We start from the raw sequence: 14,873 nt of genomic DNA, 5'->3' as shown, positions 1-14,873 counted from the left end.
TGTTGTTGTTGCTGTTGTTGGACAGAATGACAGGTGGATTGACTCTATGGGCTCTTTGAAGATGTAGTCTATGGGCCTAGTGGTCAGAGTGCTTGTCTCACTCGCCTGGGTGATGGCTGACCCAAAATGCGTAACTTCCAAAGCCACAAGTTCTGGCTGGCAGCAGATCTACAACCCTCAGATGTATTTTCTACTCTAGCTAAACTACATTTTTTTCAATTGTTCAAAGATACCATGCTGCCTTGCCTCCAGGCCTTTGCCTATGCTATTTCCTTTGCCTGGCATACTCTTCAATGCCATAACGTCTTTGCCACCAGGGAACATTTCACTTTCTGTTAGCACTCACCACGCTGCCTTACAATAACCTGTTAGCTTGTCTGTCTCCTCCACTGGACAGTGAGCACTGCAAGGAAAGAGAAGCGTCTTTTTCTGCCTTTGTAGCCTTAACACCTAGCAGAAGGCTTGACACATAACAGTTCCTCAAAAAATATTTCTTTAATCAATGAGCAAATGAGTGAGTGAGTGAGCATGGTAAGGCAAGAGGCAGCCATACTGATGATCAAGGAACATTTCATTCACTCATCCAACAACAAACCCTAGCACTTGTCAGGCACCTGTTAGTGATACGGTTCCTTTCCTCACTGACCTCACAGATGAATAGGGAAGAGAGACTCACATCTGCCAAGCGTAGTATACTGACACCAGTGACTTGATGGAGAGAAGTTCCTAGTACTGTGAGCATATGAAAGAGGAATCAATTCCAGCCAAGGGTGGAAAGGAATTTGGGAAAACATCCCTCTCACAGATAGAGATAAGCCATGAAGAGACAATTGTTCAATAATCAGCTTCTTGACTGAAAGTATAAGTGAAATTCTCCCTACCAATACCACGGGCTGCTATCTGGCTTTTTTAGATTATGACAATAAATGAATCTGCCCTGGTGTTTTCCTCCTTGGTTTAGGTTAGAGTGGCCCCTCTCAGTGAAGTCCCAGCACTAGAGCCCAGCCATGTGCTTCAGCTCTGCCCCATGGATAACAGATGAAACCCAAGGGTCACCCACGACCCCTCTTCTTCTCACTCTGCTCTACACTTGTTCCTTTTACTTACAGAATTCCTCCCCCTTTATCTTCATCCCCATCACCAAACCTGACCTCTCCACCAAACATCTATAGGCCAAAATAAACACAGTTGCCCCACTACTGTCTGCTCCCACTCAGTGTTTCCTTGGTTCCAGGTATGTACTAGGCATTGGCAAGGCTCTGAGAACTGAATAAGAGGAGTAAGAGCTAGTGCCAAATCCCTGCTGTATGATAAAGCCTGGAGTGTTCTAGAAACTGACAGAAAGCCAGGGAGACAAGAGAATAATAACTGGAGGCACAAGATGAAGCTGGGGGACAAGTGTTAGTAGACCACCAGAAGGTTTAAAGCAAGGAAATGACAGGGTTTCTACAAGTATTCTTTTCTTCCATGGCATCTGAAGTCAGGGTTGAGGTACAGTCCAGACCTTGTGGAGGATCTATGCATGGCTGCGATTTTCCAGAAGAAATTCATAGATAAGAAAAGCTCTGGGGTCTTATCCAATGGGGGCTTCAGTCCAAGGAAAGCGATCTAAGAAAGCATAAGGCTGGGAGAGCTATAAACATGTTGTCATAGCTCTATCACCACTCTTTCTCTGGCCCTGGTTTTTTGGCTCTTCCTGAATCACATTTCAAAGCTTTTTCAGTCTTTATCCCCAGAGTAGTCAGCATCTAGGAGCTAAGGTCCAGACTGGGCCAAACAGACAAAGAAAATTGAAGCAAGCACAAGTTCATCTGTGACTTGCTGTCTGGGACTCAGGTACCTGCACCTGCATGGGAATACTCTTCACTCCCCGGGCAAGGGACAGCCCACGCATCTCTGGGAGTCATTTCAATTGAGCATTACATCATTGACACAGCATTACAGTCTCCCGGGTCCCTTTGCTGTTACTCGAACATCTGTTTCCTCCTCCCTCCCCTTGCTGCCTCTTGGGGTCAAGAGCCCTCTTTTGCACATGGCTCCCTTTCTGAAAAATCAATCATTCTTATTCATTTTCCTGGAACTGGAGAAGAGTCACAGGGTTTGGCCCTCTGCCTCCTGGGATCTGCCTCTGAACTGTTAAGGCATCTGACACTGCAAAGTTATTGGAAAAAGTGGAGGCTTCTGCTCTACTCCCCGAGACAAGAAACCTTGTCAGAGCTTCGTTTATGCTTCTACTATGCTCACAATGCCTACTGTATGCTTGAATACGAGAGTCCTTGCCCAGGTCCTGATTTCTTTATCTCTGGTCTGTTTATAGATACCAGAGCATATGCCCCTGGTGGCCACATTTTGCAGCCAGCTGAAGTCTCTGCTAGACTGGAGCAGGCAGGCTGCAGGGAGGCAGAGCACACAAGGTTGACCAGCTCAAAGAACCACCCTCCTCCCCTCAAAAGGAGCCGGTGCTTTGCCATGAGAGAAAGTGCCAGAGGCCCCTCTGACACCTCTTCCTCAGAATAACAAAGCTTACACTATTTACTAATGAAATGTAATGTTCAAATCAAACAATAAAAGATGCTTATCTATATTCAATTTTAGCTCTCCTAAAATAGAGGCATTATATTTTCATTAGCTGATGTTTAAAGTCAGTTCACAGCTCCCTCCAGCTCTCTCTGGATCTGATATAAAGCCAATACCTGTCAATACTACTAGAGAAAGACCAAGAAAGAGGAAGTCTGAGGGGCAGCAGTGGATCAAGTATACATTTGCTTGTTATTCTGTATACTGAATATTCTACCTCACCTCTCCTAACGCCTCTTGCATCTGCTGGGAAGACAACATCAGAAGGAGAAACATAATTCCACTCCCAGAACAAAGCACTCCATTTGCTTCTTTCATATTTATATAAAATAACTGGGTCTAATACTAATGGAGAAGATGCATTCCAAAGCCTTTTTGTTTTGTTTTTCATAAAGAGCAGAAAGAGCCACCTAAGTCCAGTGTGGAATTTGAGATAACTCAAGATGCATTCCATTTCAAAGCCCCTTCAACTCATGTCTCTCTCTTCACAGGCACATTTGTTCTTCACATCCCTTTACACACTCACACATACTCATAGTTCCCTCTATGAAACATGTCATGAGTTATCAAGATTTTATTTTAAAGAAGCAGAGTGGGAGTGCTAAGTTTTAACCCTGAACTATTTGGGTTTTTCATTTGTTCCTTTCAAATTCTCACTAAAAGAGGAACAGCTTACCTCTTTAAATGTCTCTCCCATGTCCAGGACACTGAAGCACTTCTTTTAATTGTTTTTTGAGACAGGGTCTCGCTCTGTCACCCAGGCTGGAGTGCAATGGCATGATCTTGGCTCACTGCAGCCTCCGCCTCCTGGGTTCAAGTGATTCTCCTGCCTCAGTTTGCCAAGTAGCTAGGATTAGAGGCGTGTACCACCACGCCAGGCTAATTTTTGTATTTTTAGTAGAGATGGAGTTTCACCATATTGACCAGGCTGGTCTCAAACTCCAGATCTCAAGTGATCCGCCTCCCGAAGTGCTGGGATTACAGGTGCGAGCCACCGTGCCAGGCTGCACTTCTTTTGACTAGTCATTTCCTTGTGCCAATTTGTGCCATGTGATTGTAAAACTGGGTGTCATGATCAATTTTGACCTTCAGCTGGCCTCAAAAGTGAACCTATTTTATGTACCACGGTCAGAGGCATGATTGGTTTTGATATAAATCTGATGAAAAGAGTAGATTCTAACTTACCCAGTGAAAGGAGAGGAGGCATTGCTGGCAAAGAGCTCAAATTAGCCTGTCTTTGCATGGGGGTTGAGGATCCAAGAGGAGAGGAAGATGCCTGTCTGCAGAGACCTAAAACTAATAATCGTCGCTATTTATTGAACACTTTCTATGTGCTAGCAACTTTAAACACATTGTCTCATTGGATTTTTAGAAGAACGCTGTGAAGGAAGTTGTGCTTTCAGCTTCAAAAGTCTCCAATAATCATTAGGGATAGCTAACCTTGATTAAAGCAAGAGAGAGGATGGGAGCCTGGGGCCCCATCTGTTTTCCACCTTCCCTATGACCCCAGTGAAGCTCCTCAGAACCCTCAGCACTCCATGAAACACAGCTTTAAAAAACAGGCAATTCTACTTCCCATGATTCACTTTCTTCTCCTTAGATTGGGCCTCTGCTGTGTCTGTCTGGCCTCTCCTTTATTTAAATTTATCAAGTTGAAATTCGTATAACATAAAATTAACAATTTTAAACTGAAGAATTCAGCGGCATTTACATTTACATTGTAAATAAATGTAATATGCATGTAAATGGATATTACACACACAACATTTACAATGTTGTGCAGCTACCATCTCTATGTACTTCCAAAACATTCCCATCACGTCAAAAGGAAACACCACATTCATTAAGCAGTATTCCCATTCCCCCTCTCCCAGCCCTTGGCAACCAACAAACTGCTTTCTATCTCGATAGATTTATCTATTTTAAATATTTCACATAAACGAAATGTCTGGCTTCTTTCATTTAGCATGTTTTCAAGGTTCATCCACATTGTAGCATGTATCATTACTTCATTCCTTTTTAAGGATGAATATTATTCAATTTTATGGATGTGTTACACTTTGTTTATCCATTCATCTACTAATGGACATTTGGCCTGGCCTGTCTTCTTGATTCTCCACCTCTTGCAGTCATGAAAGTCTTTGGATTCCATCTGTCAAAACAAGTGTGGCAGAACCAGGTAATCTGTAGAGGATTAGAGTCAACTCATGGGAACTCTCGGCCTAAACCTGTACTGTCTTCTAACCCAGTGATTTTTATTTATTTATTTTTTAACTTTTATTTTAGGTTCAGGGGTACATGGGAAGGTTACATAGGTAAACTCATGTCACAGGGGTTTGTTGTACAGATTATTTCATCACTCAGGAATTAAGCCCAGTACCCAATAGTTATCTTTTCTGCTCCTCTTTCTCCTCTCACCCTCCACCCTCAAGTAGACCCCAGTGTTTGTTGTTTCCTTCTTGTATTCATAAGTTGTCATCATTTAGCTCCCACTTAGAAGTGAGAACATATTGGTATTTGGTTTTCTGTTCCTGTGTTAGTTTGCTGAGGATAATAGCCTCCAGCTCCATCCACGTTCCCATAAAAGACATCTCATTCTTTTTTATGGCTGCATAGTATTCCATGGTATATATGTGCCACATTTTCTTTATCCATTCTGTCACTGATGGGCACTTACAACCCAGTGATTTTTAACTGAGGACTATTTTACTTTCTCCTCACAGGGACATTTGACAATGTCTGGAGATACTTTTGGTCAACACAGTTAGGATGTACTATTAGCATCTTGGTGGGTAGAGGCCAGATATGCTGTTAAACACTCTATAATGCAAAGGCTAGAACCTAGAGCAAAGAACTATCTGGCCCAAAATGTCAATAGTGTCAGGGTTGATGAACCCTGTCGATATAATCTAAATCAGCTGAGTTGCCAGAGATTCCAGAAAAATTTGATCAGATGAACAACTGCTCATAGATTTGATTATATTGTCTTAAAGCTATAATTATATATAGGACATTCATAGATTTGAGATACATGTACCGAGCACCTATTTACGGGTCAGGCTCTGGCCTGCATCAAAGTATTCACCAGCTAAGTGTCATATAAAACCATTCATTTAAGTAATGCATAGTATATATGAGATGTTATAAAACTAACAAATTTGTTTCCTATTCGGTTGGTGCAACAGTAATTGCAGTTTTTTGCACTTTAATGGCAAAACCGCAATTGCTTTTGCACCAACCTAATAGAATTTTTTTTATGTTTGCTCTTTAAACTGTGGAAACATTGAGAAACTAGTTACTATATCTACAGTGTATTATGTTAGTATCATTTTAACTCAATAAACCATTGTATTTAATTTGGCATCCCTAAATTTATCCATAGCTTTGTGCTGCAGACCTTAGCTAATTGTGTAAGAGATTTCACAATGGACTCTAAACCTTAAATCGCATCCTTTTAGACTCAGTGGATTATTTCATTTCCTTTTAAAAGTTAAAAATACATGCTTTTCCTTGTCTTTACACTTCTTTTTGGCCTGGTGGTTGTTTTCTGTGTTTTGAGTTTTCTTGGTTTTTATTTGTTTTGTTTTAATCACAAGAAAGAAAAATTCAGTGGCAAGGAAGAACAAGACATTGTATTTATACCCAAACTGTTAGCACAGGGCATTTCAAAACTGCCTCTCCACTCTCTACCCTCTGGGTTCCCAGGAAATGCGAAATGTCAACATCTACCACCCTCCCTTTGCCCAGATCTGTGCCACATCAGTTTATGATTAAGAGGAATTCTTGCCTGTTTAGGCCATACCCTAAGTGTTACTGTGAAGTAGACAGTCCTGTTGAGATTTATATCATTTATTTTACTGCTGCCATGGGAGAGATTAAAAATTAAATCATAATTTTAAAAATTTTCATAAAGGTTAGGTAGGCATGTTTGATTTCTTTATTGCTTCACTGAATGTCAGAGGCTAGAGTGTTCACAGAGGACTGACAGCAAAGAATGATGGTATTTATGAAACAAACGTCATTAAGTTTACCTTTGAAACAGATGTATTCTGGACTCCATCTAGAAAATTATGCACAAATTACGTCCTATGATAAGCATGGTTTTTTCCATACAAATATTGTTGTACTGTACTTTAAAAACCATGACAACAAAATATGTCTAATACAATGAACGAGTCCTATTATGGGATTTCTTCTAAGCTGGGCACACGTGCAAGCAGGCCCCGGAACCTCAGAAGGCTCCTGAACAGCTCTGGCTTGCTAACACACCTGAGAATAAGCAATGAGACCCTCAGGAAGACTATGAAATAATGTTTCTTCAGGGCCCAAATCTTAGGTTTCTGTATTCCTTGCCCCTAGAGGGAAATGTGAAAGTCAGCCAGTACAGAACCTGGCCCAATAACAGAGTCAAAGCATTCGGTAAGGCTGGTCACATGAGGTGAGGATGAGAATCCCAGAGGGAGATAATTCTGTTGGAGTGCATGGAGCCTCAAAACAGAAGCAAATTTGGGGGAAGTATGTATATGCAGGCCTTTTCTGCAGGACTTTCAGCACCTTTAATATCCTAATGTGCACTGCGACTAAGAGGGCAGTTCATTCTGTAAATATATTTGACCATTTATTGGACCCTATGGTTTTATGGAGTATGGTTTGGGAAATGTTGCCAGACTCTGGCCTGCATCAAAGTAGTCACAAGCTAAGTGTCGTATAAAACCATTTATTTAAGTAATGTATAGTATATATGAGATGTTATAAAACTAACAAATTTGTTTCCTATTAGGTTGGTGCAACAGTAATTCCAGTTTTTTGCACTTTTAATGGCAAAACTACAATTGTTTTTGCCCCAGTCTAATTAGGAGTGTAAGTCTAGAAGTCAGCCAGGCATCTGATAATGTTCTTATAATATCCCTATGAATGATACAGAGTAATGAGAACTGGATGAAAATACTCTTCACAGGGTTGCCAGATAAAAGACAGGACACCAAATATTGTATGAGGCATATTATACTAAAAAAAATTATTCATTGTTTGTTTGATATTCAAAATTCAAATTTAACTAGGCACCTGGTTTAGTTAAATCTAGAAATTTACACTTTTGATGAGATTTGTGAATCTCCTGACAAATAATTTTTGTCTTCACAAAATATGTTTCTTTTTTTTTTTTTTTTGAGATGGAGTCTTGCTCTGTTGCCCAAGCTGGAGTGCAGTGGTGAAACCTCAACTCACTGCAATCTCCGCCTCCCGGGTTCAAGTGATTTTCCTGTCTCAGCCTCCCTAGTAGCTGGGATTACAGGCACCCATCACCACACCTGGCTAATTTTTTTATTTTTAATAGAGATAGGGTTCCACCATGTTGGCCAGGCTGCTCTCAAACTCCTGGCCTTGAGTGATCTGCCCACCTCGACCTCCCAAAGTGCTGGGATTACAGGCATGAGCCACTAGGCCTGGTCCTATATTTCATTCTTTACCAGCAACCTATTATTGCACACTTCAGAATATTAGATCCTGCTCAACATTATGAATGTAGTCTACTGTTAACTTCCTGTATCTTTTTTTTTTTTTTTTTGAGACAGAGTCTCACTATGTCACCAAGGCTGAAGGGCAGTGGCTCAATCTTGGCTCACTGCAACCTCCACCTCCTAGATTCAAGTGATCCTCTCACTTCAGCCTCCCAGGTAACTGTAATTATAGGCGTGCACCACCACACCTGGCTAATTTTTTTTTTTTTTTTTTTTAAGTAGAGACAGGGTTTCACCATGTTGGCCAGGCTGGTCTCAAACTCCTGGCCTCAAGTGATCAGGCCACCATGGCCTCCCAAAGTGTTGGGCTTACAGGCATGAGTCACCTTGCCCAGCCAAGTTCCTGTATCTTTCATTATCTGCCTATGTCATTCTTTTTACCCTGTGAAAGAAATGAAAATGCTACCTGTACTCCCAAGCCCTTCAAGTTTCACATCCAACTTTAGAATCACTAAAGAGACAATTCTGCCTCTTTCACTTATATCATTTGTTCTTGTGTGAATCAGCAGATGTGTGGAGAGGTCAGTGAGCATGACAAATCTTGGCAGACTCTGTTCTGCGGCTATACCCACCATGAAAAAGAAAAATTATGACAGTCCTGCATTGCACTCTGTTCTTCTCGCTCATTCATTTATTGAACAAATAGCTCCTGATCACCTAGAATGCCCCAGACACCATGCTAAGCATTGGGTATATACAACATCTGAATGAGGCAGACATAATCCCTACATCAAGGTTATATCCTACTAGGGAGGGAAGAGAGGAAAAACAAGTAAATAAACTAGATCACTTCAGATAGTTAAGTTAGATAAGTTACTGTGAAAGAAATCAAAGGAATCCAATATGGACAGTGACTGAGCTTGGGGAGGGGGTGGACACGTTAGATAGGATGGTCAAGGTAGACCTCTTTGAAGAAGTGACATATAGGCTGAGGCATGAAGAATGAGGAGTTAAACACACCAAGAGCCAAGTGAAGAGCAACTCAGACAGAACCCAGAGTACAATGCTTGTTCCTAGAGCCAGCAATAGGACCAATGTTGATATGGCTGAGTGAAAGCATCCAGTAACACACAAGATGTCAGTCTCCATCCTATGTTTGCTTCCACACTCTTTCCACTGAGGAATAGCAACCTACAGGCTGAAATGAAGGAAATAGTGCTGAAAATAGGTCATGAACAAACAGAGAAGCAAATGGCATTTGACCTCTACTGCCATTTAATATAAGAGAGAAAACAAACGAGGCAGTGGCTGGAAAGCAGTACTTTCATCACATATAACCTTTATTTTCAAGGAGGTTCTTTCCTGTAAGTTCTTTTCACCTAAAAACCTGCTGTGAGCCAGATGTGGTGGCCTCACGCCTGTAATCCCAGCACTTTGGGAGGTCGAGGAGGGTGGATCACTTCAGGTCAGGAGTTCAAGACCAGCCTGACCAACATGGTGAAACCCCATCTCTACTAAAAATACAAAAATTAGCCAGGTGTGGTGGCACTTACCTGTAGTCCCAGCTACTTGGGAAGCTGAAGCAGGAGAATCGTTTGAACCTGGGAGGTGGAGATTGCAGTGAGCCTAGATCACGCCACTGCACTCCAGCCTGGGCAACAAAGTGAGACTCTGTTTAAAAACAACAACAACAACAACAACAAAAAAAAAAACCTATTGTGATTTTTCAGATTCCCTTTCCCTGGTTTGTTCCTTGAGGAAAATATGCAGCAGTGTTTTTTGGACTCAGCACACAGACCAGATGATTTGGCTCTGCAGAGTGGAATGAAAATGATTCTCAACATTTAAGGACCTTTCCCTCCCTATAGTGGGTAGCAATAACAGCAACAGCAATTGGTTTGAGTTTTTTTACACTTATTTTTAAATGACTCCCATATTACCTTCTTTCTGAGGTGATGGAATAACTGTTTTCTCATAGTTTGGTGTGGTTTACTATGAGGTTGCTAAAAGTGAAGAAGGTGTCCAACTGAAAACTTGAGTGTCAAATACCACAAGTAAGAGATGCAGACTAACTAATGTAGGTTGTCTCAGAGTGATATTTACAAAATGTAACACAGTGAATGTAGGCAAGATATGGAAAAGAAGATAAACTAAGATTAGTGTTTTCATTATTTATGAAAATTGTATAAAGTTACTTTAGCTTTCAGATAAGAGGAAAAGGTGTTATTACTGCCAAAAAGTGCTTTTAAAGAAGTTTCTAATAGAAAGGGACAGACTGAGGTCTCTTTGGGAGTCTGGCTAGGTGTTTTCCAAGAATCTTACAGAGTAGCAACAACTCAGTGAACTTTCCATTGTGTGACCTTCAGCCTTATGGTCCCAGGAGCCTTACTTTGACAGCATACCCAGAGTAAATTCAATTCTCCAGAAGTCTTACTGTTCATTCAACAGTGTCCTTTAAAATACTGCTATATGCTAAATTCTGTGTTCTGGACACTAAGATATAATAGTGAGCAATAAAGATATTAACAAGTCCCTTCTGATGGGCACATTCTTGCTTCAATTAGGTTAATATATCAACAACCTAAATATCTGTAATTATATGGGTGTGTGAGGTCACACAAAACTTTAATGACCAAATCTGAGCATTCATCCCACTTAACTGCAGAAAATCTAGTCTTTTATCAATTTCCTCTCCCTATGAATTTTTGCGAGTCCCTAAAGGATACTTACAAAGTCCTTACATCCATCCTAGTTATCCAGCGCAGTAGGTACTCAGTAAATGATTATTATATGCACAGATTAATTTCGATAATCCATGGCTATTTAGGTTTAAAAAGCACCTTCATGGTTCTTTCATCTTAATCATTTACCATGTGCTCTGCACAATACATGGCACAATGGGAAATAAAAAATAAGACCCTCTCCCTGCCCTCAGGTGGGTCAAATCTTATTTGTGGAAAACAGATATACACATGAAACAAAGAGCTAAGAATCCAAATGAGTGATATAGCTAGTGAGCAATCTTGAAGAACTCAGTGGGTCATTAGTAGCTAGGTAAAGCCTCACATTTAGAAATGGGATATCCTAACCTAGCAAAAGAAAACAGTTTGAGTTGCGCATAGTGCTTAGACCCCAGTGGTAAGACTCGCCTGTCTGCAACAGAAAGCTTTGTTGGAAACAGATTTGGATAGGTCAGATGGGGCCTGGTTAAATGCCAGGCCTTCAGTGCCAGGTTCAGAGTTTGGGCTTCACTAGCAGACAGAAAGGAGCCATTTATGAATAGTTTTATGCAGAGAGAAGCAAAATGATATTGCTAGCATTCTTCTACTAGGATTGAAGGAGATGATAAAGTCAAATATTTCAAACTTCACTGATGAAGAGAAAACTGATACCACTGATGAAAATGGGACGATTTTTATTTTCCCCCTAAAAGGAAGAAATATGTATAAATATATGAGAAGAGTTATTGCAATAAGATTTGGGGTTAGAAAAAATTCAGAATGCCTTTCAAAAATAAGTTATTTCCCAAACTATGCATCTGACAAAGGTCTAATATCTAGAGTCTGTAAGAACCTTAAACAATTCAACAGGCAAGAAACAACCCCATTAAAAAGTGGCCAAAGGACATGGACAGACACTACTCAAAAGAAGACATACTGAACATATGAAAAAATGCTCAACATCACTAATTATCAGAGAAATGCAAATCAAAACCACAAGGAGATATCATCTCACACCAGTCACAATAGCTATTATTAAAAAGTCAAAAAGGCTGGGCATGGTGGCTCATGCCTATAATCTCAGCACTTTGGGAGGCCAAGACAGGAGGATCACTTGAGCCCAGGAGTTCAAGACCAGCCTATGCAACATAGCAAAACCCAGTCTCTACAGAAAAATCAAATATTTAGCTGGACGTGGTGGTGCATACCTGTAATCCCAGCTATCTGAAGGCTGAGGTAGGAACATCACTTGAGCTCTGCAGGTCAAGGCTGCAGTAAACTGTGATTGCGCCACTGCACTCCAGCCTGAATGACAGATTGAGACCTTGTCTCAAAAAAAAAAAAAAAAAGTCAACCAGGCACAGCTCACACCTGTAATCCCAGCACTTTGGGAGGCCAAGGTGAGAGGATCATTTGAGCCCTGGAGTTCAAGACAACCTGGGCAACACGGCAAACCCCATCTCTACAAAAATTTTAAAAATTAGCCAGGTATGGTGGCATGTGCCCATAGTCTCAGCTACTTGAGAGGTTGAGGTGGAAAGATCACTTGAGCCTGGGAGGTCAAGGCTGCAGTGAGCCATGATGGCACCAGTGCGTTCCATCTTGGATAACAGAGCAAGTCCCTGTCTCAAAAGAAAAAGTCAAAAATTAACAGATGTTGGCAAGGCTGTGGAGAAAAGGGAATGCTTATATACTGTTGGTGGGAATGTAAATTAGTTCAGCCACTGTGGAAAGCAGCTTGCAGATTTCTCAAAGAACATAAAATAGAACTACAATTCAACCCAGCAATCTCATTACTGGGTATATACCCAAAGGAAAATAAATCATTCTACCAAAAAAAACACATGCACTCGTATGTTCATCGGAGGGCTATTCACAATAGCAAAGAATGGAATCAACCTAGGTGCCCATCAATGGTAGATTGGATAAAGAAAATGTAGTATATATATATACACCACAAAATACTACATAGCCATAAACAAGAATGAATTCATATCCTTTGCAGCAACATGGATGCAGCTAGAGGCCATTATCCTAAGTAAATTAACACAGAAACAGAAAATCAAATGCTTCATGTTCTCACTTATAAGCAGAAGCTAAACATTGGGTATACATGGCATAAAGATGGGAACAGTAGACACTGGGGACTACTGGAGGGGAGAGGGAGGGAAGGGACAGAGGCTGAAAAACTACCTATTGGGTACCATGCTCACTTCCTGGGTGATGCAATCATTCATACCACAAACCTCAGCATTATGCAATACACTCATGTAACAAACCTGCACATGTATTCCTGAATCTAAAATAAAAGTTGACACAAAATAAGTTCGTACAGCAGAGATAAGGAAAGTAAATTAGTTGAAAGTCTCTAATGTCAGATTGCACTAGATTCCTAAATCAACTTTGTCCTGACACGTCTTTCCCACTAATTCTATTCAGTTCAACAAGTAGTAAATGAGCGTGCCCAGTGTATACTTAGATCTATGTTAGGCATTGTGGGTATAGAAAAAAAAAAGAGCACATAGCATGCTTCCAACCATCAGGAGGTAACAATCTGGTGAATAATGCCATCATTATTAGTACCTGATACATGCCATATTATTTACTAAATGCTTCCTATGAATTTAATTCTGTCAACTACCCTGAGAGGTAGGTATTAGTATCTTCATTTTGTGGATGAAGAAACTAGGATTCAAAAGAAGTCAGAGCCAGCAAGCAACCAGTGGAACCAGGATTCAAATTAAGGTCTGTCTGATGTTCTCGCTTTTAACTACTACCACATTATCCAGGGTTTACATGTGTAAAACGATTAAGGAACAAGAGAAGATAATACCATTCAGCACTTTGTCTTCTTTGTGGTCTTGTGTGCTTTGTGTGACTGACTAGAGGCAGGTTCATAAGGGGAATGAGATGTGCTGTAGAGTATTATCTCGGGATGACCTTTCTAAGACCTGAGGTGGGTCAATCTGGAGATGGAGAGTGTCACAAAATTTCAATCCTTCCATACCTTGATTCATTTCTCCTTCTCCAGTTATTTTATTTTTGTTTGTTTGATTGATTTGTTTTTGAGACAGAGTCTCGCTCTGTCACCCAGGCTGGAGTGCCCTGGCGTGATCTCAGCTCACGGCAACCTCTGCCTCCTGGGTTCAAGCAGTTCTCCCTCAGCCTCCCAAGTAGCTGGGACTACAGGCGCACGCCGCCATGCCCAGCTAATTTTTTGTATTTTAGTAGAGACAGGGTTTCACCGTGTTGCCCAGGCTGGTCGCGAACTCCTGAGCTCTGGCAATCCACCCGCCTTGGCCTCCCAAAGTCCTGGAATTACAGGCGTTAGCCACCGCACCTGGCTTCTCCTTCTCCAGTTATTGACCCATACTCTCCTTCTAGCACCTTGCCCGCTCTACTATTTCACCTTAACCTATCCTTAAGCTAGATATGTAGCCTATCAATGGTCTAGCTTGAGCCAAGGATTGAATGCATAATACCTATTTGAGTCAGTGGGAGGGATGGTTAGCATGTCCCTTACCTAAATTTCAGCTCTCTCAGCCAGGCTCTTGCCTAGTAACTGTAGCAGATAACTCAAGGCTGTGTTTGCAATCAAGTGTCTAGAGCAGCTAGTAGTCTAGTTTAGCGGCCTCCAAATTTTAACACAATCAGGTTTGTAAAGCCCATGCCACCCCAAAATTAAATATGAGTTTATTTATTTACAAATTATTTATATAGTACAACTATATTATTGCATACATTATGATATAAACATATACAGAAATATGAATTTTAAAAGAATTATTAAAAATTAGCAATACTTAAGACTTTCTAAATGGTACAAAAATGGTTTTGTTCTCACTTAAAATTATTTGACATAATTTATCAAATTAAAGTTATATGACTCAACATTGTTTAATTTTATTTTTTTTGAGACAGAGTCTCGCTCAGTCACCCAGGCTGGAGTGCAGTGGCGCGATCTCGGCTCACTGCAAGCTCCGCCCCCTGGGTTCACGCCATTCTCCTGCCTCAGCCTCCGGAGTAGCTGGGACTACAGGCACCCGCCACTACGCCTGGCTAATTTTTTTGTATTTTTAGTAGAGACGGGGTTTCACCGTGTTAGCCAGGATGGTCT

Source organism: Pongo pygmaeus, chromosome X (genome assembly GCF_028885625.2).
Source record: "Pongo pygmaeus isolate AG05252 chromosome X, NHGRI_mPonPyg2-v2.0_pri, whole genome shotgun sequence".
Taxonomy (NCBI): domain Eukaryota; kingdom Metazoa; phylum Chordata; class Mammalia; order Primates; family Hominidae; genus Pongo; species Pongo pygmaeus.
This window is presented reverse-complemented; position numbering follows the sequence as displayed.